This window comes from Pinus tabuliformis, chromosome 2_1 (assembly GCF_031772625.1).
Source record: "Pinus tabuliformis cultivar Carrire ecotype Pingquan chromosome 2_1, CPIR1, whole genome shotgun sequence".
NCBI lineage: Eukaryota > Viridiplantae > Streptophyta > Pinopsida > Pinales > Pinaceae > Pinus > Pinus tabuliformis.
In genome coordinates, this window is record NC_142299.1 from 513712037 (window position 1) to 513738068 (window position 26032).

A 26032-nucleotide genomic window follows, 5' to 3' on the forward strand; every position below is an offset into this window, starting at 1 on the left:
CTCACAAACTACCCATTTCTGCGACACAAATATAATCCAGTAGACTAAGCAATTTGTAATAAAATAACCTAACCAAATAGTTAGGATTATTTCCAAATCACTTTTACATAGACTCGATCTATAACACTAGGACTTGCTTAAGATCCCGGTGACAAAATTCATTTAGGCTTTGGGGTAAGGCTAAAGGAAAACTCTGCCGACCATCCGAGGATCGATCGGTGAGATAAAAAACCTCCCGGAATGTAGATCGTTACCAGAAAAATAGGTTTACCTAGGAAATTACATACATGACATAGATCTGCTGAGATTATTTACATCACATATATGCAGAATGGGTTTACATTATAACATGACAATCACGCTGATGATGATAGCTAGATGACACAGACATATCGATCAGGTGCTATCCCTTTAGGGAAAAAGGGGGTGTACTGCTATGGGTCATTGACACGTAGTGGTCAACAAGGCTCTTTATATTAATGGAGGGGGATGGTAGGGGTTTTCATTAGGAGATGGATAAGTTGGAGGTTACAGGGCTGGAACATAGAAGGAGGGTTCTACTGGCTGAGCAGGAGGCGGTATGGCGTTTAAAAAGCTGGGCCATTTGGATGCAGAATGGTGATGAGAATACAAAATTCTTCCACGCAGTTGCTTGGGGCAAGAAAAGAAATAATACAATATGGGAGTTGATTGATGAGGCAGGGAATAAGCATTCATCTTTTGATGATCTTGCTCGTTTGGGAGTGAAGCATTTCAGTGATCTATTCAAAGAGCAGGGGGGGCATCCATTGGTGAAATATTACAGGTATCACAATTGTTCCCTAGTTTTGTGGAAGTTAATGAAAATGAGGAGTTGATGGCCAAGGTAACTATGGAGGAACTTAAGACTATTCTTGCATCCTTCCAGAAGGCCGACATAATTTTTTTTGGGCTTTATAGAGTTGATTGGTGTGGATCTCCTTTGGGTGATTGAGGAATTCTGATCAGAAGGATTTATTCACCCTCCTATGAATGCCACATTTATTGCATTGATACCCAAGGTTGATAATTCGGGCACACTTGATGAATATCGACCTATCTCATTGTGTAATTCTTTATACAAAATAATATCCAAGGTTATTGCACGAAGGCTAAAGGTGGTACTTTCTAAGAGAATATCAGGGGAACAGTTTGGTTTTCTGGCTGGAAGACAGATTCATGAGGTTGTGGGGGTGGCTCAGGAGGGTTTACACAGTTTAAAGACTAGGGGATTAAAAGGTGCGGTGATTAAATTGGATTTGTCACGGGCCTATGATCGGGTCAATTGGCTTTATCTCAGACTTCTCCTGACACATTTGGGCTTTTCTGTGAGCTTCATTCATTGGGTAATGAGTTGTGTGACCTCAATATCCTTTGTTGTGCTAATCAATGGAGCGACTTCTCCCTTTTTCACTCTGGGGAGGGGTCTTCGTCAGGGGTGTCCATTGTCCCCTTTGCTATTTTTGCTCGTGGTGGAGAGTTTGAGCCGTTTCCTGAAGCAAGCTAAAATCTCTGGCAGCTACAAAGGGGTTCCTATTTCACAAGTTCTGTACATTTCCCATCTATTGTTTGTCAATGATATTTTCATATTTTGTGATGGGTCGTGTAGAGATGTTGATAAATTGTGTAGGGGGCTAGAATTATTTATGAAAGCTACAGGTATGGTCATAAACTTTGGTAAATCCTCCATCACCTGTTCCAATCTTGAGGCGGTGGAAATCGAATATTTGACTTCTAAGTTTGATTGTTCTATGTTGGATATTGATGAGGGACTCAAGTATTTGGGGTTCTATTTGAAGCCCAATGATTACCAGAAAGCTGATTGGCAGTGGTTAGTTGCTAAGATTGAGAAGCGTTTGAAAGTATGGTGCCATCGGTGGCTCTCGAGAGCTGGCAGGTTGGTGATGGTCAAATCCGTTTTGGAGGTTATTCCAGTTTATTGGTTATCTCTTGCTTGGATCCCATTGGGGACGTTGGAGAAGATTCGAAGGTTATGTTTCTCATATCTGTGGAGGGGTCATAAGGAGCAGGGCCTGCCTTGGGTTCGATGGAAAGCTATCTTGATGCCAAAAGCACTGGGAGGTTGGGGACTGAAAAACATTTTCCATTTTTCCAAGGCGTTGGTGGCCAAGGTTGGGTGGCGACTCATCTCCACGGACAGTTTATGGACTTCTGTGGTGTATGAGAAATATATTAAACCATTTTCAATGACTGAATGGTTGAGGCTGCCATCATGGACTGCAGGGAATTCCTCTGTGATGTGGAAGGCTCTGTTGAGATCGCTGGAGATTATAAGGAGTGGTTTGGCGTGGCAGGTAGGAGATGGGAAGTCGATTCGGGTGGGTTTGGATCCATGGCCGGGTAGTGGTAATGTTCATAAACTTCCTGAGGAAATTTGCATACTTCTAGCGGAGGCTGGTTTTAGAACTCTTCATCAAATTTGGGATCCTGTTACAACTAATATATGGAAACATGGGTGGCTTTCTGGGGAACGCCTTAACTTGATGGGTACACATTTGGCATGCTAGAATAGATTTACAAGTGCACTGGTTGAAGCACATATTCAAATTATAGATCGTGCAGATAAGTTGGTATGGGACTCTGATGTGTCGGGCATTTATACACCGAAGGCAGGTTATGTTAAGCTCTGTGTGGAGGTTTTGGAGCAGAATCTCAAATGGTGGTGGCGCAGATTATGGAAATTACAGTGTCCGGCTAAAACAAAATTATTTGGATGGTCGTTGATGGAGGGTAGGGTGCTGACATGGGATTTTTTGCAGATTAGACAGTTTAATGGTCCAGGATGGTGTTGCTTGTGAAAATTGTCATTGGAGGACATTCCTCATTTATTTGTTAAGTGTCCATTTGCCTGTGTTGTTTGGTTGGAGGTTTCACAGTTGTTGGGTATGCAATTTATTTGGGTGGGTAACTCCTTTGATGAGGCATATCAGACATGGTATTCTGAAGGTCCTTATAAGCAATTTCGGGCACTTCCTATGATTGTTGCCTGGGGTATCTGGCTGGCGAGGAATGCTGCCATTTTTACTGACAAATTCTTGACTTCGTCAGTGGTGGTTGTACAAGCTGTTGGTATATTTTCATATTTTACATCCCTTCCCTCTGTGGTGCGGATCCGTGATGTTTAGGCGGAGTTCATTGACTATAATAACCCATGGGGTTTCTTTGATGGTTCATCCAGGGGGTACCCTACGGTTGGGGGGGCAGGGGCGATCCTATATATTTCTGCTAATCAGTACTACTTTTTCTTTGCAGGTTTAGGGGAAGGGAGTAACAATTATGCTGAATTGATGGGCCTCTATATTCTTCTTCAATAGGCTATTCTGTATGGTTGTCGAGCTATTCAGGTCTTTGGAGACTCTCAGATGGTCATGCACTGGGTGAATAGGATTCATATCTGTCATATAATTCGATATTTGCCAATCATTAAAGATATTTTTCTCTTGATTATGCAGTTTGATCTTTTTACTATTTCACATGTCTACAGGGAGAGGAATTCTCTGGCTGATGAGGCTGCCAAGAAGGGTTTAGTGCTTCAGATGGGGATGATGCAGATCGATGAGTTCCTCCCAGATGGGCGGAGAGGTTCTTTTCATCGTCCCTTTCGTGAGAGGGGCACGTTTTAAATTCTGTTGATATGATTTAGGGATGCAGTCTGGACATGGTTTTGGGATTTTTTTGTTATTTTGTGAACTTCAATATATATGGACAATGTATAGCTCTTTTGATCTCTGAAATGTATGCAATGCATATATCTACAAATGTAATTTCTACTTTGTTTGGAAGCAATGAAATTATGACTTTTTCTGAGGAAAAAAAAGAACTGAAAGATATGATTTCTTCTAGGAGAAATTCATCCCTGAGCTATCAAATTTTAACATCTACATCATTCCTACACCCTTCACTAAGGAAATTTGATATGGTTCTACTACTTCAAGGGATGTTTGTTCTTGTGCCTCTGTTGAAAAATTGTAACTAGGTTCTATTAACCACCATTTTGCGGGTGATATCAATAGGAGAATTTTTTTCTCCAAGATGGTCCTTAGTTGGCAGCCAACAACCCCTTGCAGCCACCAACTAGCTCATTGTGTCGTTTCTCCGCCACCTGAGCCAGCCATATGGCCCTCACCCATCTACTATGATTGTATGTTTGAAGGTGGGCCTCCTGAACCTAAAGGTATGCCTTGTCATTCGGTAATTGAGTATTATAGTTTGCTTATCATGGACACTTTTGGGCATGGATTAATGGGGGGATTTGGCAGAAAGAATGGGCTAGGTCTGTGCTATTGTCCCCTAGTCCCCTTTGGATGAATAACCTTGGATTCTAGTCCTGTGGGATCTCTTTATTGACCATTTGGCATTAGGGATGGTATTTCACAGGAAACCTTGATTTTGGTTGCTTGGTCCCGCTCCCTTATCCGCACATATTACCCCCTTCCACTCATTATTACCCCATGCATCATTTCTCCCACCTGGGTCCACACTCCTCCATTGGGTCTGTTGTCGCGCAGATTGACACGACAACGCTCAGACCGGGGGCTGTCACTCTGATCCCCGATCCCTCCGTTTAAGCCTGTCTCCCGCGGCTAAGGGGGGTAGTCCCTGTGAGATGATGAGACCAACTGTCGACCAGTTGGTTGGGAGACACGAGATACGATATAAAAAGCACTCGATGGATTTGATTAATTGAGCAGACCAGTGCCTTAAGAGATTGTTATTTAAAACGATTACTTGTTAGATGATATAGAAACATAAACCGTGAACAGCAATCATTTGTCATCAGCTAAATCACAATGCTCTTAAAATGACCAAAACGATATCCAGCAACTGAAAATTTTGAAAAGATGAATGCTTTAAACCACCACGAATCATAACCATTAACCAGATATCAATTTCGCATCTCGGCCTGAAAATTTAATAATCCTGCAAACCATGAAAGGAAAAGATCACCCAAAGAAAAAATATGCCTAAAACCAAGAAACTGAAAACCCTAATGAAAACTGAATAAAACAAAAATTTGGAACCCTAGGTCAGCCTAATAATTTACAGATTTAGCCCCTTAGCAGCCAGATTTAGCAGTAAGCACATAAATATTTTAAAGAAAAGAAATTTCAGATTGTCACTGTGAGAAAAAAAAAAACTTCAGAAATTCTCTCATGCAAACTAAAAAATAAAACCGAATGATAGACCCAGGATCAAATCCAACTGGGCTCAACAAAAAATGCTTGCGGGAGTTGGCTGGTTCAGCCGAGAACTTCCCCGAACGCCCACAAAATTCCTTCAGAAAATGTTTTCTGCACAGCTCAAAACAACCGTCAACAAAGAGGGCAAAAATGCTGCTAGATCTCAAACAGTAATGGAGATACCTGCCATTACTTCAGAAACCCTAACAGCACCCAAACCCCAGCAAGTGAACAAGATACCTGTGCTCACAATACTCTATAAGAAGCTAATATTAATGGCTGAAAATAACATATGCAAAAAATGAAATGATCTCACAGCATTCCAAGAGAGTAACACCAGCAAGATATGGACCCCAAAGTCTTCCTTTATTAACCAGAAACAGATTTACAAGAGAGCTTCTTCAGTCTTAGACTCACAGATCGAATGAATTGAAAATGACTCCTAGCACCCTATTTAAAGGAAATGCTCCAACGGCTAGTTCGATTGATCCATGTAGAAATGATCTCGACCGTTGATGAAGATCAAGACATCTCTTGATCTCATCCGTCGATTTATTCAATTAATTTTTTATTATTATTTTTTAAATTTAAAATTTCTTATTATTTATTATTTTATTATTATTTTTTAAATTTTTAAATTTTTTATTATTTTTTATTTATTTCATTTTTAAAATTTTTTATTAAATTTTTAAATTTATTATTATTTATTATTTATTTCGTTTTTAAAATTTTAAAATTTTTTATTATTTTTTATTAAACTTTTAAATTTTTTATTATTTATTATTTTATTTTATTTTTTAAATTTTTAAATTTTTTTATTATTTATTATTTATTTTATTTTTTTAAATTTTTAAATTTTTTTATTTTTTAAATCTTTTTTTAAATTTCTTAATTTTTATTTATTTTATTATTTTATTTCATTTTTTAAATGGATCATCGAACTAAGCCTTTGGAAACATCACCTAGGACCTAGGACTTAGGACTCACGAGGGGATTTAAAACATTTTCAACCCTCAAGACACATTTCATGATGACTTTTTTACAATTTACATCTCAAGGGGACAAACCCACCTAATACAAACCCTCATAAATCACCCAGTTTTGCGACACAACTATAATCTAGCAGATCAACACACTAGGATTCTCCTAAAGTTCTAATGACAAAATCCATCCCGGCTTTGGGGTCAGGTTTGAAGGAAAACTCTGCCGATCCATGGATCGGTGAGACAAAAAACCTTCCGGGACGTAGATTACCACTAGAAAGTTAGGTCCACCTAGGCAATACACATACACGACTCATGTCTGCTAAGATTATTTACAATTCATACATGCAGACTGGGTTTACAATTGAAATGATCAAGCTGCTGATGACTGTAGGCTGGCACGGACACGTCGTTCAGGTGCTACCCCTTTCTGCCAAGAAAAGAGGGTGTACTGCATGGGAAGTTGACCAGTAGAGGTCAACATCTGGCTCTACTTGGGGACACGTTGCTGCTTGCAGGAATGTGAGAATCCAGAATCTGCATCCATCAACACACAACAAAATATAAGTAGCGTCCATCCAAAACTCATCATATACATTAAGCACAAGAAAGATAAAAGCTCTTCATTTATTAACTATCTAAAGCAGAAACAAAAATGCGGAAAAAACAAGGAGTAGGGTTAGAAATACGATACAAAGGATGCCCCATGGCATCAGATGTGTTCAATATAGTGCATACTGAGCATTTGCCTGCTTTCAGGCAAATCTGTCGGCTGCTTATCGGATGTACCATGTCCAATTCTGCATATGGTAGGACTCTTTCCTATCCGAAAATCAAGCTGCTCACGGCCGTCTGATGCATCAAATCTTCGTCTCATTTTCTTTCTTTTGCGCTTCTTTCTTCTGGCTGGTTGAATTACTGATGACCTGGTACTTTCTGTTTCAAAGCTATCAGATGAAGTATGTAAGATATGCGTGCTATGTCTTTCTTCATCTTGCATCTGATCTTTATCATTCTTAAATCTATCCGGATCACCTTCAATTAACCATCTTTCAATCGAATCAACAACCTCCCAATAATAAGATGAATCTTGTTGCGGCAAATGAGAAGACTCCTGATCTGTTGATGTTTGCTGGTTTCTCTTATCCTCTGCCAGTTGCTGAAACCTTTGAACTTGTATTTTAATGGCATCCATCTGACTAGAGTGTTCAACCTTTGTAGCACTGATTTGTCTGGCATGGTGTTCTTGCATATCTTTTATTACTTTAACATTCTCTTCCTTTACGTCCATCAAGCAATGCTGCATGAAATTTATTTCTTCTTTATGATTCGCTTGCATGTCAGCCAACTGATTATTATGATTGAACGTCATGATAGTCATTTCCTCATCCATAGTTAATAACTTGTTTTGCATAGAATTATTTTCTCTATCATGATCAGCTTTCATAGTCACCATATTTTCCTCTAAGACTGACATCTTGCTTTGCATGATTCTAATTTCTGTTTCATATTTAGTTTTCATGGCCTCAATTTCTCTAGCATGGTGACTTTGCGTGACCTCAATCTCCCTATTACGTATTTCCAGGTGGGTGCATAAAGTTTTCACATCATTGACATAATTAGTTTGGTTGATTTCCATATTTCTCACTAGCATCATTAGATCTCGTAAAATTTGCTTTTGCTCTTCCCTTTCATCGTCATTTGTCCCTGATTTTTCACTATCATGAACTTGATCTGCAGTATTTTCGGTGGATGACACATTTTGACATGAAGAATCGTCCTGGGATCTTTCAGCTGGACCTCCTATCAAATTACTTACATTCTGTTGCACAATTTTGGAGGAAGAAAGCAAGCTGTTTGGATAACCATATTTGTCTTCAAAAGCATTGATAATATCAACCAAAGAAGTGAAATATTCCTTAGGAAAACTGTTAAACCAATTCAAAGCATCATCTTCTAAAGAAAGGACAAATAGACGCATTTTGATATCGTCATGATTAAACTGAGGGGCTCTGCAATATATGATCATGATGCGAATAAACAAGTCAATATGCCTTTTAGCAGCGATTGGATCACCATCTGAAAAAATAGGTAATTCACGAAGGGCCTCCTCCGGAAAATCATGGAGACGGCGAGTAAAACGACATGGTTTACATGAATAATCCATGATGAATAATAAGGGATGAGATGGATGATAGAACTAGATCTATGCTCAAGAAAATCGAAAGATGAAAGAAGTGGAGTCGCCACTTGAACAATAAATCTGATTCTAAGATCCAAAAAGCAATCAACAAACAGATATGAGGAAAGCTTCTTGTCTGGGAAAAATGAGAAAGTGGAGTCGCCACCCAAACAAAAAACAGACCGAAGAGATGCTACTGATATGGCGAAAAATAAAGCAATAAAAGATCCAAATGATAACCCAAAAGGTTGAATTTGCCAGCTCAAAATGAGAAATGAGAAAGATGATAAGGTGAATGTCGATGAAACTCCAGGAACAGAAAAACTCTGTCCCCGGCAACGGCGCCAAAAAATGTTGGCGTTGCCGGCTCAAATGAATGATAAAAAGATGAACGATGAATGATGAAAAGTCGTTGAAACACCAAGGACAGAAAAACTCTATCCCCGGCAACGGCGCCAAAAAATGTTGGCGTTGCCGGGCCAGATGAACAGATAAAAATGAGAAGAATGATTGTCGTTGAAACGCCGAGAAAACAAATTCCCCGGCAACGGCGCCAAAAAATGTTGTCGCGCAGATTGACACGACAACGCTCAGACCGGGGGCTGTCACTCTGATCCCCGATCCCTCCGTTTAAGTCTGTCTCCCGCGGCTAAGGGGGGTAGTCCCTGTGAGATGATGAGACCAACTGTCGACCAGTTGGTTGGGAGACACGAGATACGATATAAAAAGCACTCGATGGATTTGATTAATTGAGCAGACCAGTGCCTTAAGAGATTGTTATTTAAAACGATTACTTGTTAGATGATATAGAAACATAAACCGTGAACAGCAATCATTTGTCATCAGCTAAATCACAATGCTCTTAAAATGACCAAAACGATATCCAGCAACTGAAAATTTTGAAAAGATGAATGCTTTAAACCACCACGAATCATAACCATTAACCAGATATCAATTTCGCATCTCGGCCTGAAAATTTAATAATCCTGCAAACCATGAAAGGAAAAGATCACCCAAAGAAAAAATATGCCTAAAACCAAGAAACTGAAAACCCTAATGAAAACTGAATAAAACAAAAATTTGGAACCCTAGGTCAGCCTAATAATTTACAGATTTAGCCCCTTAGCAGCCAGATTTAGCAGTAAGCACATAAATATTTTAAAGAAAAGAAATTTCAGATTGTCACTGTGAGAAAAAAAAAAACTTCAGAAATTCTCTCATGCAAACTAAAAAATAAAACCGAATGATAGACCCAGGATCAAATCCAACTGGGCTCAACAAAAAATGCTTGCGGGAGTTGGCTGGTTCAGCCGAGAACTTCCCCGAACGCCCACAAAATTCCTTCAGAAAATGTTTTCTGCACAGCTCAAAACAACCGTCAACAAAGAGGGCAAAAATGCTGCTAGATCTCAAACAGTAATGGAGATACCTGCCATTACTTCAGAAACCCTAACAGCACCCAAACCCCAGCAAGTGAACAAGATACCTGTGCTCACAATACTCTATAAGAAGCTAATATTAATGGCTGAAAATAACATATGCAAAAAATGAAATGATCTCACAGCATTCCAAGAGAGTAACACCAGCAAGATATGGACCCCAAAGTCTTCCTTTATTAACCAGAAACAGATTTACAAGAGAGCTTCTTCAGTCTTAGACTCACAGATCGAATGAATTGAAAATGACTCCTAGCACCCTATTTAAAGGAAATGCTCCAACGGCTAGTTCGATTGATCCATGTAGAAATGATCTCGACCGTTGATGAAGATCAAGACATCTCTTGATCTCATCCGTCGATTTATTCAATTAATTTTTTATTATTATTTTTTAAATTTAAAATTTCTTATTATTTATTATTTTATTATTATTTTTAAAATTTTTAAATTTTTTATTATTTTTTATTATTTTTTATTTATTTCATTTATTTCATTTTTAAAATTTTTTATTATTTTTTATTAAATTTTTAAATTTATTATTATTTTTTATTTATTTCGTTTTTAAAATTTTAAAATTTTAAAATTTTTTATTATTTTTTATTAAACTTTTAAATTTTTTATTATTTATTATTTTATTTTATTTTTTAAATTTTTAAATTTTTTTATTATTTATTATTTATTTTATTTTTTTAAATTTTTAAATTTTTTTATTTTTTAAATTTCTTAATTTTTATTTATTTTATTATTTTATTTCATTTTTTAAATGGATCATCGAACTAAGCCTTTGGAAACATCACCTAGGACCTAGGACTTAGGACTCACGAGGGGATTTAAAACATTTTCAACCCTCAAGACACATTTCATGATGACTTTTTTACAATTTACATCTCAAGGGGACAAACCCACCTAATACAAACCCTCATAAATCACCCAGTTTTGCGACACAACTATAATCTAGCAGATCAACACACTAGGATTCTCCTAAAGTTCTAATGACAAAATCCATCCCGGCTTTGGGGTCAGGTTTGAAGGAAAACTCTGCCGATCCATGGATCGGTGAGACAAAAAACCTTCCGGGACGTAGATTACCACTAGAAAGTTAGGTCCACCTAGGCAATACACATACACGACTCATGTCTGCTAAGATTATTTACAATTCATACATGCAGACTGGGTTTACAATTGAAATGATCAAGCTGCTGATGACTGTAGGCTGGCACGGACACGTCGTTCAGGTGCTACCCCTTTCTGCCAAGAAAAGAGGGTGTACTGCATGGGAAGTTGACCAGTAGAGGTCAACAGGGTCCACATAAGGTTAGCTTTCCCCTTCCCATTGCCCATACCTTGAGTTAGGCTTGGAATGATGCCTTGGAGGTTGATGCAACTAAAAAGAAAAGAAAAAGCATTATTGGCCACATTCAACAAGAAAATGTACCACAAAATGCCAAACATGGCTGGGACAAACACATTTAGCACGTGGGCTAAAGCCAATACATGAGCTCTACTCCATCATCATGGCCATCACCCTGGTTACTACATGTTCTATGAGCCTCCTTCATCATATAGGAACCCATGATTGTCCCAACCCTTGGTGGGAAATGAACCACCCTACCTTAAAGGGGGTATCCACTGCTATATCTCACACATCATGCTCTTACCCTTTGAGCCTCGAGCAATTAATAAAAAAAAATCATAAAAAGGCAAAAGGCAATAAAGAAGGATGGAAAAATCAAGGCCGGAGCACCTCATGTACCATGATTGCTCCCTTCTATACATTATATACCCAAGTGTGGGATTCCCTTTTATTAGATACCTTTGTACCCTAGCATGTGGCCTAGGGCTGCCCCTTCCCATCCATACTTTATTCACATCTCTATCACATACCACCATCTTTAAAGAATGTACCTTGAACCTATTATCCCCTTTAGAAGTAGAAACCACCTAATAGGATACTTGACTACCCCCATTTGAAGCTTGGAGACATTAGCAGATGCCAAAGCCCATTACGGAAGGCCAGGCCATTATGAGGTCCCCACATGTGGTCCATGGTCGGTAAGCTCTTTTACTCGATTTCTCTAATGACTTGTTGTACTGGAAGGGTAGGGGACACATTAGATCTTATGCAAGATTGCAGATTGTCTCCATCTTGGGTTTGGTATCCCTATACGGGGTCCTAATCCTCCAGAGGGCTACATTGGCACATGTAGGGTGTGCGTTGAGAGCCATGGGCCTCCACAACAATAGACAACACTCCATGGATCCCCGAAGATGTTTAGAGATTGCTTGAGATTCACCTATTGGACGAGGAAGATGCACCTAGTTTACCTTTGCCCAGCCGGCCCCACAGATGTACCATGCACTTGGCAACTGACCTAAGACTTGTAGGATTATGTGGCATCACCTACACCATCATCAGAGCCCTTACAGATGATCTACATGCATCTTCGACTCATTTGGAGACCCATGAGGTTATTATTATGCCCCCACACCCACTGGGAGCACCATAGGTTTATTGTTTGGAGAACAAGGGGCCAACCCCTTGTCCATCACTTTTGAGGGTCTTATTCTTCATTATGGCAACTATGGACCTCATCAAGCCTCTTGGAGGGCACTACAACATGTATTATTTATCATTTGACCTCTTAAGAGGTTTATTATTCCATTTGTGAGCTAGTTTGGTGTGCTTGTCACCAAAAGTTAGGTTATTAGCACATTATTTTATTTTTGGGGCTTATGTAGATCTAGGAGACTAATTCGAACTCCTCATTAATGTATAAATGCGAGTGAAATGAGTTCATTTGCTCATCATCACTTTGGATTGGATCTCTTCTCTCTTGAGAATTTCACACTTTTTCTTGGAGGATGAATTGGAGCTTTATGGATGACTTTTGATGTTTGGATTTGGTTTATCTTATCTTGGAGCTTCTCTATTGTCAAATTGTGGATGGTTCGATATGTTCTATTATATGTAACTACATGATTTTAATGCTATTCTTGTTTTACTTTGTCATATGCATTGGATTGGGAATTTCGCTATTTTTACGTCTAATTGCTACATGCATTTACTGCTTAAATTGTGGAATTTTGTCTCTATATAACATCTCTCAATGTATGGGCCATGTAATTTTGAATAAAATTTCCCAAGGATAATGTTATGAATTAAAAAATTCATAAAAACTAAATATCTCAATATTATTCAATTAAATAAAATAAATTAAACATAAATAATTAATTAGCAAATTATTAAAGTAGACTTAATTTAATTGAAGAGACATTAGTGCCAAAGGACATGTCTCTCTATTTTGGGCATGGCCAGTCAACTCCTATTAAAGGAGCTCTGCCACGACCATGTAAAGCATCCAATTTATTAATAAAACATTATATATTACATTTCAATAAATTTGTAAAATTATAGTCTGAGGGTACAAATTTCTCTTCTTATACTCCAGTGGTATCAGAGCCACTCCTATTTGGCCAACACCACACCTCCCTGTGGGTTGTCGGCCCTGCGGGCCCTCGACATTCATTGAACCATCGCTGTCTCCACTACAGACCTTTGCCATCTACCTGTTTGCTGCCATCCCGCGTCTCTATCGTGCTCCCACCTGCTGCTTGCGCCCCAAACCGCCGCCTCTGCCCACATCCCCGGCTCCACATTCATTAAACCCATCCGCTGCAACGCCTGTCGCTGCTGTTAGTGCTTGAAATTTCACCTCAGGCTGAGAAAGGTAAACCTCAAGGCTACATCAAACCATTCAGCCTCGTAGCTAGCCCTACGGGGCAGGAGAAGGCTCTCTCCGGTCGATCTCGACAAATCTTCAACGGGATGAGATGACCAACAAGGTAACACTGATATTAAGCTAGTAAACTGATTAAAAAGGTTGATTTGGGGTTTTTTGGGTTTTTGGTGGCAGATTGAGGAATTGCAATTTTAGGTGCGGGGATTGGACACAGTTTCTGCAGGGGGTTAGGTAGGAAACCGTATTGATGCCTTAAACTGAGATGGATGATCAGGAATGAAAGAGGAGGAGCTAAAGAGAGCAAACAATGACTTTGAATTCCCTTTAGACAGTAGAAAACATTGAAATTAAACAGATTTAAAAGCAGAGCATGGCTAGCATGAATTCATACTTTAACACTTCATTTGTTTAATGTGCAGCAGTAAAGAAAGGAAATGAATCACATAACAAAGCTTACAAGAACATGAAGAAACACACCATCAATACATGAGTCCACAAGAATCCCAAAGATGACTGCAAAACCCTGGTCTCCTTAGCCAAAAATTGCAGAGATACAAGTGAAATAATACAATGATAGCTTCTCCCTCAAGAGTCCAACCATGAAAATGAGCAAGAAAGTACATAATATAGATGATCTAACCTCTTTCCCTGCCTCTATGGGTCGAGCTCACTATCCTAGGAGCTGTTTGAACCACTTCTAAACTAAGCACTACAAAATAGGCAGTCAAAACAACTTGCCTTTATAAACTTGGAAAACAGTTCTTACATTCAATTTTTTACTCTTTACATGAATAAATCTTCTAGAAATGCTAAACAAGAGTAAAAGTATCCAAAAAGTGTCTCAATTACATCCATGAAGACCATCATTAACCTCAGAAAGTCGAAAAGAGTCAAATCTGCAATTTCTGGGCTGAACTGGTCAAATCTGGCAAAATTTCCTCAACGGGTCACGCCCCTTTTCTCAACGGGTCGCGCACTTTGGAGCTCTGTTTGGGGCACTTCCAGGTGTCAGAATTGGGTGCAGGATATCTCGTTGGAAAAGTATGCGAGTCTACTTTCCAACCCAACTAGAATTTTTGAATTTGGAGTTCATTTGCCCAGTCAAAACTCAATTCTCCCAAGACTACTTCTGCAACTCAAAAAAGGGGCAGAAAGTCAAATTTTGCATGTATTTTGACCTTCTGGAGGCCCAAAACCCCATAAAAACTCAAGTCCATTCATAGGCATATGTAACTTTGCATGACAAATCTAGAAATGCTGAGTTTTTGCAAAAATGAGCTACGATGACAAAGGGTCTCACCAGGGGTGAGACCCGTTGAGGAGCCAAAACCTGTAAACTTTCAAAAAATGCCAAAATTACCCAAAATTCTCAAAATTTTTTGGGATTTGTGTTGTAGCTGATGCTAGTGATTGCCATGATCTTTGAGGGATGCCTCAGCCAAGATACGGAGTGGATTGGTTTTCTTCCTCCGCCTAAGAGCCTCGGACAACCTCCTTTGGAACATTTTCATTTTGGCCTTGAGAGGTGGGCTCTTCATGCATCCTTGCCCAATAGTGATTCTTCATGTTTCTCAGCAGCTGTTTCTCTTGGTTGGCCTTAGCCAACAGCCTCTCCAAGTGGGCATTCTCCTAAATGAGCATTGACTCTCGGTCAGCAGGCAATGGATCACCGGGTCTTCTACGGTTCAAGACTCGGTCGCTACGAATCCTCCATAGCTCATCAAGTGCTTTCTCCTCCTCCAATTGTTTGTTCCGCTGCTCCAGGTAAGTAATAGTCCATTGGGCACCCTCAAGTCTCCTCTGTAAAACATCATTTTCAACCCTGAGATGCTGAATGATCTCCTTCGCCTCTTGGCTAGGAGAACTGGCCTCAAGATCAATCACCGGATCCTCATGAATCATGGGCTCTTTGCCCCTCTGTAGTACCTGTGCTGGTGAAGAAAGTGAGGCCCCTTCCACCTGATGTGGAGATAACACTCGCTGAGCTGAAGATGAAGGCGAGACCCCTTTCACCTGCTGTGAAGATAGTACTCGCCTAGCTGCTGCAAATAAGGCCCTTGGGCCTTTCTGATAAGTGACCAAAGGAGTGGAGCTGACATGTCGGGTGACGGGAGCATCAGGCTGCTGAGATGGTCCTCCCTCCTCATGAATGACCTCATGGTGTGGCTGAGGTGGCACTGTGAAAAACTCACGGGAGATGAACTCCTCCCATGAGATGCCCTGCTGAGTCAATTGATGTGCGACTATGAGCTGAATCAAACCATAATGACACAAGCTCCTGTACTGCTGGGCTGGGGTCTTCTTCTGCAACATGGGCACCATCCTCTGAATGTTATGAAACAAGAAGACCGTGATGTTCATCATCCTCACTCGGGTGAAATGCATCAAAAGGCGAATGTGATATGAGTACACGTGTGAAAATCTGCCCTCACAGGTAAAATAATGCATAATAAGCCTCATGATGGGAGCATACTCGCTCCGGAGAAATCTGAATGGAAAAACACCTGTCAAAAGTCTCACGAATGGTGGCCGGACATAGGGCTCAAAGTGAACAAAATCTAGCAATCTGCGCTTAGGCCATACCTCACCCACATTTGGTATCCCTGTAGCCTGTGAAATCACCTCCGGTGTCAATGTGAAGTTCACCCCTGCCAGAGTGACATGTCCATCATGGAGGTGTAAGACAAACAAGCGGGCCAACTCTCTATGATGCTGAATCTGAGAAATTCTCTCACAGAAATCATAACAAGACATATACTGAAAACAAGTCACTGCCATGGGGCAAGCCTGTAATTCTGCCAAAGAGGTGGGCTCTTCTCGCTTATGATGTCCACCCTTACCACCCTTACGAGGCCTCCTCTGTTCCTCAACCTCTGTAGATGATGAATGGTCATCACTTTGCTCATAAGTTTCGGTTTCTGACATGGTTTAGGAGCAAAGTGGACAAATAAAACTGCTGTCTCTGCCTGCAAAAAGTGCTGAAATCTATGCTGTTTCAAGGGGAACAAAACATGAGGGAAATGTTAGGGGAGGGATCTTTTAACAAGGAATGGGAATATATAAATATTACAGGGAATTTTTAAGGGAAATTTTGCAAATCATATGCATATAGGAACACATATTTGTAATAGGGAAATCATTTGCAAAGATTATTGCATATGGGAAAAACATGCATGAAAGTAAACATGGGAATATATGTATTCATGTTCAATAAGGGAAAAAGGGAAACCATGCACAAAACATGCTGACATTTTACCAACAGTTTTTGTTATTTTGCATAAGCATATGGTAGAGGGGAATTAGGGTTTTCATTTTTTGTTTTTGATGCTTTGGGAAAGGGGTAGGGTTTTCATTTTTAATGGCTAGGGATGGGGAAAAATTTGCATTTCATTTATAAAATAATATGGGAAGAGAGATGAACATATGAGTGTAAGTGATAGGGAAAGGAAGGGAAGCCAACCAAAGGGAAAAGTAACTTGAAACAACACAAACCCTAGCACAATTTGGTCATGAACATAGCAGCCATATAAAGAGTTCCACTTGCAAAATTTTGATCATAAACGCATGCCCATGACATCCACCATTCATAACAGCAATGAATCCATGTTTAGAGCACCTACCTCGAGCAAATTTGGTGATTTGGAAGAAGATTAGGGAAATTTTTTGAAGTTTGCAGCAGACCGGCTCAACGGGTCGCGCAGGCCTCCCAACGGGTCGCGCACGTTGATTTTCAGAACTGCAGAAGCGCTCTGGACGGGTCGCGCACCTCCCAACAGGTCGCGCACCTCTCTCGACGGGTCGCGCCCCTCTCAACTGCCCGAAATCGCTGCAATTTTGCTCCTTTCTCTCAATCACTCTCTCTATCTCTCTTGCAAGCATTAGAATGCACAATGAGAGTGAAAGGAGGGAATTTGGGCTTTTATAAGTCTCATTTGAAAAAATTTCATTTACAAACCCACTTTCTAATGTTTATTTTTGACACTTTTAAAACACTGATTTTTTGGTTTCCTTTATCCTGAATTTGACTCATTGAGTGCTTTGACTTGATTCTTTTTGCAGGTAGATCATCTGAGGGACTTTGGCAAGGAGACCAGGGTTACTGCTGCCCTTTTGAAGATTTTTTGGAATTTCATTCTTTTTACAAAAATTTAACATGACCTTGGCTTTAAAAACAGAGTTTTTAAATCCAAGGTTAAAAATGAACTGTACATGATGAAAATATTCAAAGAAACATGTTTACAATCCTCCCTCTGGCTTGCTGGGCACTCAAGGACTTTCAAAGACATGACCTTGCAGGGATAAATGACCAAAACCCTAGACCTAGGACCTTTGACCTTAAGACAAAACAAGACAAGCTTGAAAGAGCTTGATGACTGATATGACCTGATCGAGCAAAACCAAGAGGGGTACAAATAAACCAGCTCCTCCATCAGGGTTATGGCATGCCTAACGGGATGCAAAATTTGACACTGATGAGACACCTACTAATGCAAATGCAAAGAGCTTTGATCACTGATGGAGGGCTTTCAAGACCGACACTAACAGCTGCCACCTCCCATTCGTTGCAAACTCCCATGCCGTCATCCATCATGTCCCCCCTGTCTACGTTGCCTGACCACAACTATGCTTCCTGTTGCATGAACAAGCGCCGGTGTGACAGTGCAGAACTCTATTCGAGTTTCATTGACTGACCGACTGCATCTGCTCCTTCTCCCGATGCCTGGTGATAAGTCCACGTTTAATTATTGGATGGGACGGGAAGTGATAAGTTACGGTGATACGTTGTCGTTTCGATACGCCGGTTAAGAATTATATAACAAGCCGGATCAAAGTTATAAGTTTAAAATTTATAATATATATATATATATATATATATATATATATATATATATATAAAATTTATAATTATATAATATATATAAATTATAATTATATAGTTCATATAATTTATAATTATATAATTAATTAACTAAAAAAAATGGGTCTAGTAAGAAAAAGAAGTCTAAAATGGGGAGGAGCAATAACAATGACGAATTTAAAAGAATTCAAGAGAACCTCAATAAATTAAACAAGCATCTCGATAATATAGAGAAGTCAATTAGAAGACAGGATCAAGTGGACGAGGATATTTCATATTTAAAAGGCGTGATAAGTCAGCGTTTTGGGAAGACTAATCCAACCTCAGCCACACAGGGTCCCAACACTCCGAAAGGAGAAAATTCTCTGAATGATGAGTTCCTGATGCACGAGAAGCTGTGAACCGCAAATACAGTTCGAAGGAAGTCAATATTATTCCAAATTTTCCGAAAAGAACCATCTTAAAATTAAAAACAAATTACCTAAGTATGATGGTAAGAACCATAAAATCGCCATCATATGGGTAAATAAGATGGACGCAATTTTTTTAGCAAACCCACCACTTAGCGAGCAAGAAAAGGTCATGACTGCATCCAACTACCTAGAAACAGAAGCATATGATCGGTTTTTGTGGTGGTCTTCTATAAGGTACAGGTTGTTCGTTCAATTGGAATTTTTTTAAAAATGCCCCGCTGAAAAGGTTTCATGACAAGGAAGAGGATGATGTATACGAGAGATTCGTTCACCTAAACAGAAAGGATCGGTGAGTGAATACACTCACGAATGGGAAGGTGTTAGCAATAAGGCAAAGGGGATTTTCAGATGAAGAGCTCTTAAAAATGTATCATTGTGGCCTTAAAGATTATATTTGGGAAGAATTAAAGTTACATAAACCCAAAACCATTGAGGATGCCAGACACAAAGCTATAATAATTGAATGGAAACATAAACTCCATAAAGCACCATATCCCAGTAATGAAAAAACAAACAGCTACTCCAAAGGGAAGTCAAGTAAACTATAGTCAGAGAACACTAGCAAATGTTGATTTGGGGTAGCATTGGATGTGCTCTAGCCATGAAAAATGGTGGAGAGGCTAAAGCACATGAGATGGTTTGGGGAATTTCCACCCAGTTAGGAGATATTAAAATAATTAATATTTTTAATGGGGTTCCTAAGTCTAAACTTAGGAAAATTAAAATATTAATGGGTATTAATATAAAACTGGGTGAGAAGGTTCTAAATGACATGGATCAAGCCAAATCTGATCTTAGCCGTTCATTAGGGACTTAATCTTGGCTGTTGAAGACTCAACGGGAAAAGTATAAGAGGAGGCTTGAGGGTCAGTTGGAGATACACCGAGATTGATTAGTCAGTTCGATTTTCTGGATTGGGGTTTGTTGAGAAAATTTGAACAAGTGACCTGAGGGGCAGAGAGGTAGAGATAGTGCTGAAGGACCAATGTAGAGACAAAGGAGGCCACACAGAGCCAAAAGGAGCCATGCAGAGGGCCAGAGTGATTGTGCAGAGGCTAGTAGGGTCTGCGTGGGTGACGCAGAAGGTCAGAGAGCCAGCACAAAGCAGCACAATGCTGACACAGGGGGTTTCAGAGTGATGCAGAGGCCAAGGGGGTTGACGCAGAGGCTTAGAGAAGTGTTGGAGAGATTTTCGTGGAGCATACTTGTTGAATATTTGCTTCCGAATAGAGGTATTACTGCCAAATAGATATCTCTGTTGGGTGAGCCAGTTTGGCACCCTAGTTGTACTCAAGAAAGCTGCTTAATAATAAAACCCTCAGAACTGCTGCACCAGTTTTCCCAAGTTGGGTTTTTCCGGGGACGATTGTTCAAAAATAACGGTGTCCCTTGTGTGTTTGTTTGTTATTTTTCAGTTGATGATCTGTAGATGAGTTGAGACTGCATTTGTGTTTATTTTCAATATTTATATGGTTAAATAACTTGTTAAGAAATAAACAAGTAGGTGAAATAAACCAGGCAGTGCAAGAAGAATTTCTAACGAGTTAAACTTAGAAATTTCAACATGTTATCAGAGCGTTGTAGATCACAGGAGAACTGAAGGCACCAGCAAAATCAGAAAATTTGCAGCAGAAACAACTGTCCTGAGAGACAGAGCTATTCCTAAGCAAAAGGCAGTAGTGAAGGAGTGACGCAGAGGGCCTGCATCATCATTTCAAGCCAGATAGAGGGCCAATGCAGAGGCAGAGAGAGGCAAGAAAGGCTCACGAAGAGCCATGTCATCCTACTCAGTCAGGTAGGCTTGACGTAATTGGCCAGAGGAGCGACTCAACCTTGCTGGGATTGCGCAAAGCTAAGAGGCTCAGTTTCTTCAGCTGCTGGGGCCTAAGAGCTGTGGGCAGATTATGGATTGGGAAACTGGTGGGTGCTATTGCTGTCGAAGCAGAACAATATCTAACAGGATAGAACCAAGTTAGAGGGAACCGCTGCCTTGAGGGATTTCTAGCCAAGAAATCCCAATCCGTGTTGCAGGTGCATAGAGGATTGGAGAGGAGCAATTCGAGAGTTGGTAGGAGGATTTCCAGGAGGGAAATCGAGACTCAGAGGGAGTCTAGAAGGGAGGTCGAGACTCAGAGGGAGTCCAGGAGAAGAACGGAGATGGCAATGAACGGACTGAGGTATCATGACATGTTGGACGGGGCGTCCAACTTTGTCATCTGGAAGGCCAGGATCCTGTCTGTTTTGGATAAACATCGCATCAAGGGCTTCGCCTTGAGAACTGTGGCTATCCCAGTCGACCGGCTGATAATGAAAGGTACGAGGATGCAATGGCCAAGGCAAAGTGCATAAGCATTGATGAGGTCAAGGATCATGTAGTTCAACATATTTCCGAGAAGAACACGACAAAGGAGATGTGGGATACCTTGATGACATTGTATCAAGGCACTTCCATGCAGAGGAAGATGCTACTAGAGAATCAGTTATGGTTGAATCAGATGCAAAAGGGGGAGCAGATAGATCTATACCTTAGCAGGTTGCAAGAGATTCGGGACCAACTTACTTCCATAGGGGCCACGTCGGATTAGGAGTTCATGGTGAGGACCACCTTGAATGCAATCTCCGAGGATTGGGCAGAGCGACTCTTTCAAGATGGGAAGAGATGTGGGCAGCTCTTTGCCAAGAAGAGATCAGACGACTGACCAAGGCAGGGAGTAGTAACAAAGGAGGTCGAATTAAGAAAGAGGAGGAGGAGGATGCAGCTCTGGCATATGCGGGACAAGGGAAGAGAAAGAAAAAGGACATCTCCAAGATAAAGTGCTTCCATTGTGGGGAGTTGGGTCATTATGCAACCCAGTGTTCTAGGAAGAAGAATAAGGGAGAGGATTCTGACTCCAAGGCAGCTCTGGCGGAGGCGGAGAAAGAAGTCGAGATGGATGACCACTGTGCCATGAGTGCTCATGCACCTCTAGAGAAGAGGTGGGGAGACATCGAGCTGTAGTCGGGAGGACTACAGAAGATGAGGGGCAGGATCCTTGAGGTACCCAAACTCTTAGATCATATCCGGTTACGGGAACCCCGTGTGACAGTAGCAGGATGACGGATGTCAATAGAAGCAAGATGCGAATGGAGCGACAAGGTAGTGCTAGAGTGCAGAGGTATGTGGCAGCGCAGTGGAGGTTGCAACAGTGCGAGAGGCACAAAGGTGGTTGCAACAGTGCAAAAAGGCACAGAGGTGTTTGCAATAGTGCGAGAGGCACAAAAGTGTTGCAGCAGCGCAGAGGTAGCAGAGGGAGCACATGATAGCAGCAGAGGTAGCTTCATCATCAGGGGGTTTCCAGCCTGATAAGGATGTCAGTGGTTGGGTCGATCAGTTACTTACTTCTCAGTAACTGAGCTGGCAGCAGTGCAACAATTAGCAGTGGTAGTGCTATGGGCAGCACAATGCAGCATGATGAGAGAGAGCTGCAGTGCAAATGCAGTGTTGGGAGGAAGGACCAGCAACAACACGGATGTTGAGGGAGTTGTAGTACAAATGTAGCAGTGGTAGTGGCAGAGCCATGGGCAGTAGTACAGGAGGTAGCAGTGTAGAGGATGTTGGGCAGCAAGCCAAGCATCAACATAGGTGCCAGTGTCAGATGATCAAAGTGATGTTCAATGATGGAGCATTACTAGAGCACATTCTTCGCTAAGAGGGAGTGTTGATTTGGGGTAGCATCGGATGTGCTCTAGCCATGAAAATTGGTGGAGAAGCTAAAGCACATGAGATCTCCAAGACCCCTGGTTTGGGGAAATTCCACCCGGTTAGAGAGATATTAAAATAATTAATATTTTTAATGGGGTTCTTAAGTCTAAACTTGGGAAAATTAAAATATTAATGGGTATTAATATAAAACTGGGTGAGAAGGTTCTAAATGAAATGTATCAAGCAAAATCTAATTTTAGCTGTTGATTAGGGACTTAATCTTGGCCGTTGAAGACTCAACAGGAAAAGTATAAGAGGAGGCTTGAGGGTTAGTTGGAGATACGCCAAGATTGATCAGTCAGTTTGATTTTCTGGAGTGGGGTTTGCTAAGAAAATTTGAACAAGTGATTTGAGTTGTATCGAGGGGCAGTGAGTGCATAGCAGAGAGGCAGAGATAGTGCCGAAGGACCAGTGCAAAGACAAAGGAGGCTACGTAGAGCTAGCAGGAGCCACGCAGAGGACCAGAGTGATTGCGCAGAGGATAGCAGGGCCTGCGTGGGTGACACAGAAGGCCAAAGAGCCAGCGCAAAGTAGCAGAAGGCTGGCGCAGGGGGTTTCAGAGTGACGCAGAGGCTAAGAGGGCTGACGCAGAGCCTCAGAAAATCGTTGGAGAGATTTTCGAGGAGCAAACTTGCTAAATATTAGCTTTCAAAGAGAGTTATTACTACCAAATAGATATCTATGTTGGGTGAGCCAGTTTGGCACCCTAGTTGTCCTCAAGAAAGCTGCTTAATAATAAAAACCTAAGAACTGCTGCACCGGTTTTCCCAAGTTGGGTTTTTCCGGGGACGAATGTCCAAAAATAACGATGTACCTTGTGTGTTTATCTGTTATTTTTCAATTGATGAACTGTAGATGAGTTGAGACTGTATTTGTGTTTATTTTTAGTAGTTATATGGTTAAATAACTTGTTAGGAAATAAACAAGTAGGTGAAATAAACTAGATAGTGCAGGAAGAATTTCTAACGGGTTAAACTTAGAAATTTCAACAGCAAATACGTTCCACCACCAATGCGCAATGAAAGAAAACAACAATCTAGTTTTGAAAGAAAAAAGGATGGCAAATGCTAGAAATGTGGAGATAAGTATTACGTAGGACACAAATGTGCAACGTAAAAACTTTACCACTGCGAAGCAGTACAAGAAGAAGAATCTTCAGAAGACAACTTTGACGAAGAGAACAATGAAGAAAATGCAAACCCTAATCCAGAATCAGAAGAGGATATGCCACAGATTTCTTTGGTAGCTATCACAGGGATAGCTTAGCCACAGACGCTAAAGCTTAAAGGTCACATCAAGAAGCAAAATGTTATTGCTCTAATAGACTGAGGGAGTACACACAACTTCGTAGATGTCAGTGTTGCAAAAACGCTGAACATTTTTGCTTACCCTATCCCAGATTTAAAAGTTATGGTAGCAGATGGGAAATGAATAGATGGAGTAGGCAAGTGCCATAAAGTTAAATTGCAACTAAGCGAATACGAAATGGATTCCAGTTTTTATACAGTTCCCCTAGGAGGAGTAGACGTCGTTTTAGGGATACAATGGTTACAAACACTAGGCACATATTCAACTAATCACCAAAAGCAGTTCATTAAATTCAAATGGGATGAAAGGAAGTATAAGTTGTTTGGGTTCCAAGCTCCACCCACTCAAGTCATCTCTGCTCAATAGATGAAAAAACTTATTCGCAAGGGAGCCCCAACATTTGTTGCACAATGTCAGCAGTTGGAGTTATTATCCATAGAAGGGACACATCAGCCATCAACAATTTCATCCTTGATCCAGAAATACGAGAAGGTTTTTCAAGATCTGCCAATGAAATTACCCCCTGAAAGGAAAATTGAACACATCATTGAAGTTAAACAAGATTCGACACCAGTAAACGTTAAACCATATCATTATCCCCATCATCACAAGGTAGAAATAGAATGAATGAAACAAGACCTGCTAAAGCATGGATTTTGGAATCATTACGAAAAGTAAAAGTCCACACGCTGCACCCGTAGTATAGGTTAGGAAGAAGGATAGGTCCTTCAGATTACGTATAGATTACAGAGGGTTAAACAATATCACTATCAAACATAAGTTTCCGATTTCGTTCATTGATGAAATGCTAGATAAACTACATGGTGCAGGATACTTCTCAAAATTAGATCTAAGATCAGGTTACTACCCAATACGAGTAAAATTAGAAGACGTCGAAAAGACAACATTCAGAACTCATGAGGGGCATTATGAGTTTAAAGTTATGCCATTTGGATTAAGAATTTGTCGGCCACTTCCAAGCAACCAAGAATGAAAATTTTCACCCATATTTGCGGAAGTTTGTATTAGTTTTCTTTGACGATATTCTTGTTTACAGTAAGACATGGAAAGAGCACCTCAAGCATCTAGAAGAAGTATTATTGGTATTGGAGAAGAATCAGTTCTACACCAAGTTAGACAAATGTACCTCTGGGAAAAAAGAAGTTGAATACCTAGGGCATGTTATATCCAAGAACAGAGTCAAAGTGGATCCCAACAAAATCAAGGCAATCAGAGAATGGCCCAAACCCAAAAATGTATCCAAGCTAAGAGGATTTCTAGGTCTAACCGGGTATTACAGAAGATTTATAAAAAACTATGCACATTTGATGGCACCCCTGACCAACTTGTTAAAAAAGAATGCTTTTCAGTGGAATAACCAAGCAGACAAATGTTTCGAGAATCTAAAGGAAGTAATGTCAACCACACCGGTAAGAGCAAATCCTGCTTTCTTCAAACCATTTGTAGTCGAATGTGATACTCAGGATTCAGAATTGGAGCAGTATTAATGCAGGACAACCACCCTATAGCATTCGAGAGCAGGAAACTTAATAAACGAGAAGGCTTGAAATCAACATACCAAAAAGAGATGCTTGCCATCATACATGCCTTAACAAAATGGCACCAATACTTGCTTGGAAGTAAATTTTCAATCTGAACCGACCACAACAATCTTCAATTCTTACTTCAACAAAAGACATTATCAACAGAACAACAAAAGTGGATGGAGAAGTTGTCAACTTTCGACTTGGAAATATTGCACAAGAAAGGGAAGGAGAATGTCGTAGTTGATGCACTCTCATGTAAGGATGACGACAACACAACTTGTGCTGCCATGATAGTTGTTCCAGAATGGTTGGACGAAATACGAGCTGAATATGCCAAGGATAAAATTTGTGATTCTATGATTAAAAATATCAATCAATATACCAATTTCGAGTGGAAGAATGACGTAATATGCTACAAAGGTGGAATTTACCTAACATCAACATCCAAATTTAAGATGAAAATTTTAAAAGAATTGCACAATTCGCCTGCGGCTGGACATGTCGGGTTCTTTAAGACTTACTACAACATTCAACAATCATACTA

The 26032-nt window shown here is 40.3% G+C and overlaps 1 protein-coding gene across 1 annotated transcript in view; it reads right to left on the reverse strand.

Moving 5' to 3' along the window:
• Positions 1–26032, reverse strand: part of LOC149201213 (Gut esterase (DUF1350)) — a 419478-nt gene that overhangs the window by 12475 nt on the left and 380971 nt on the right. The window lies entirely within an intron of this gene.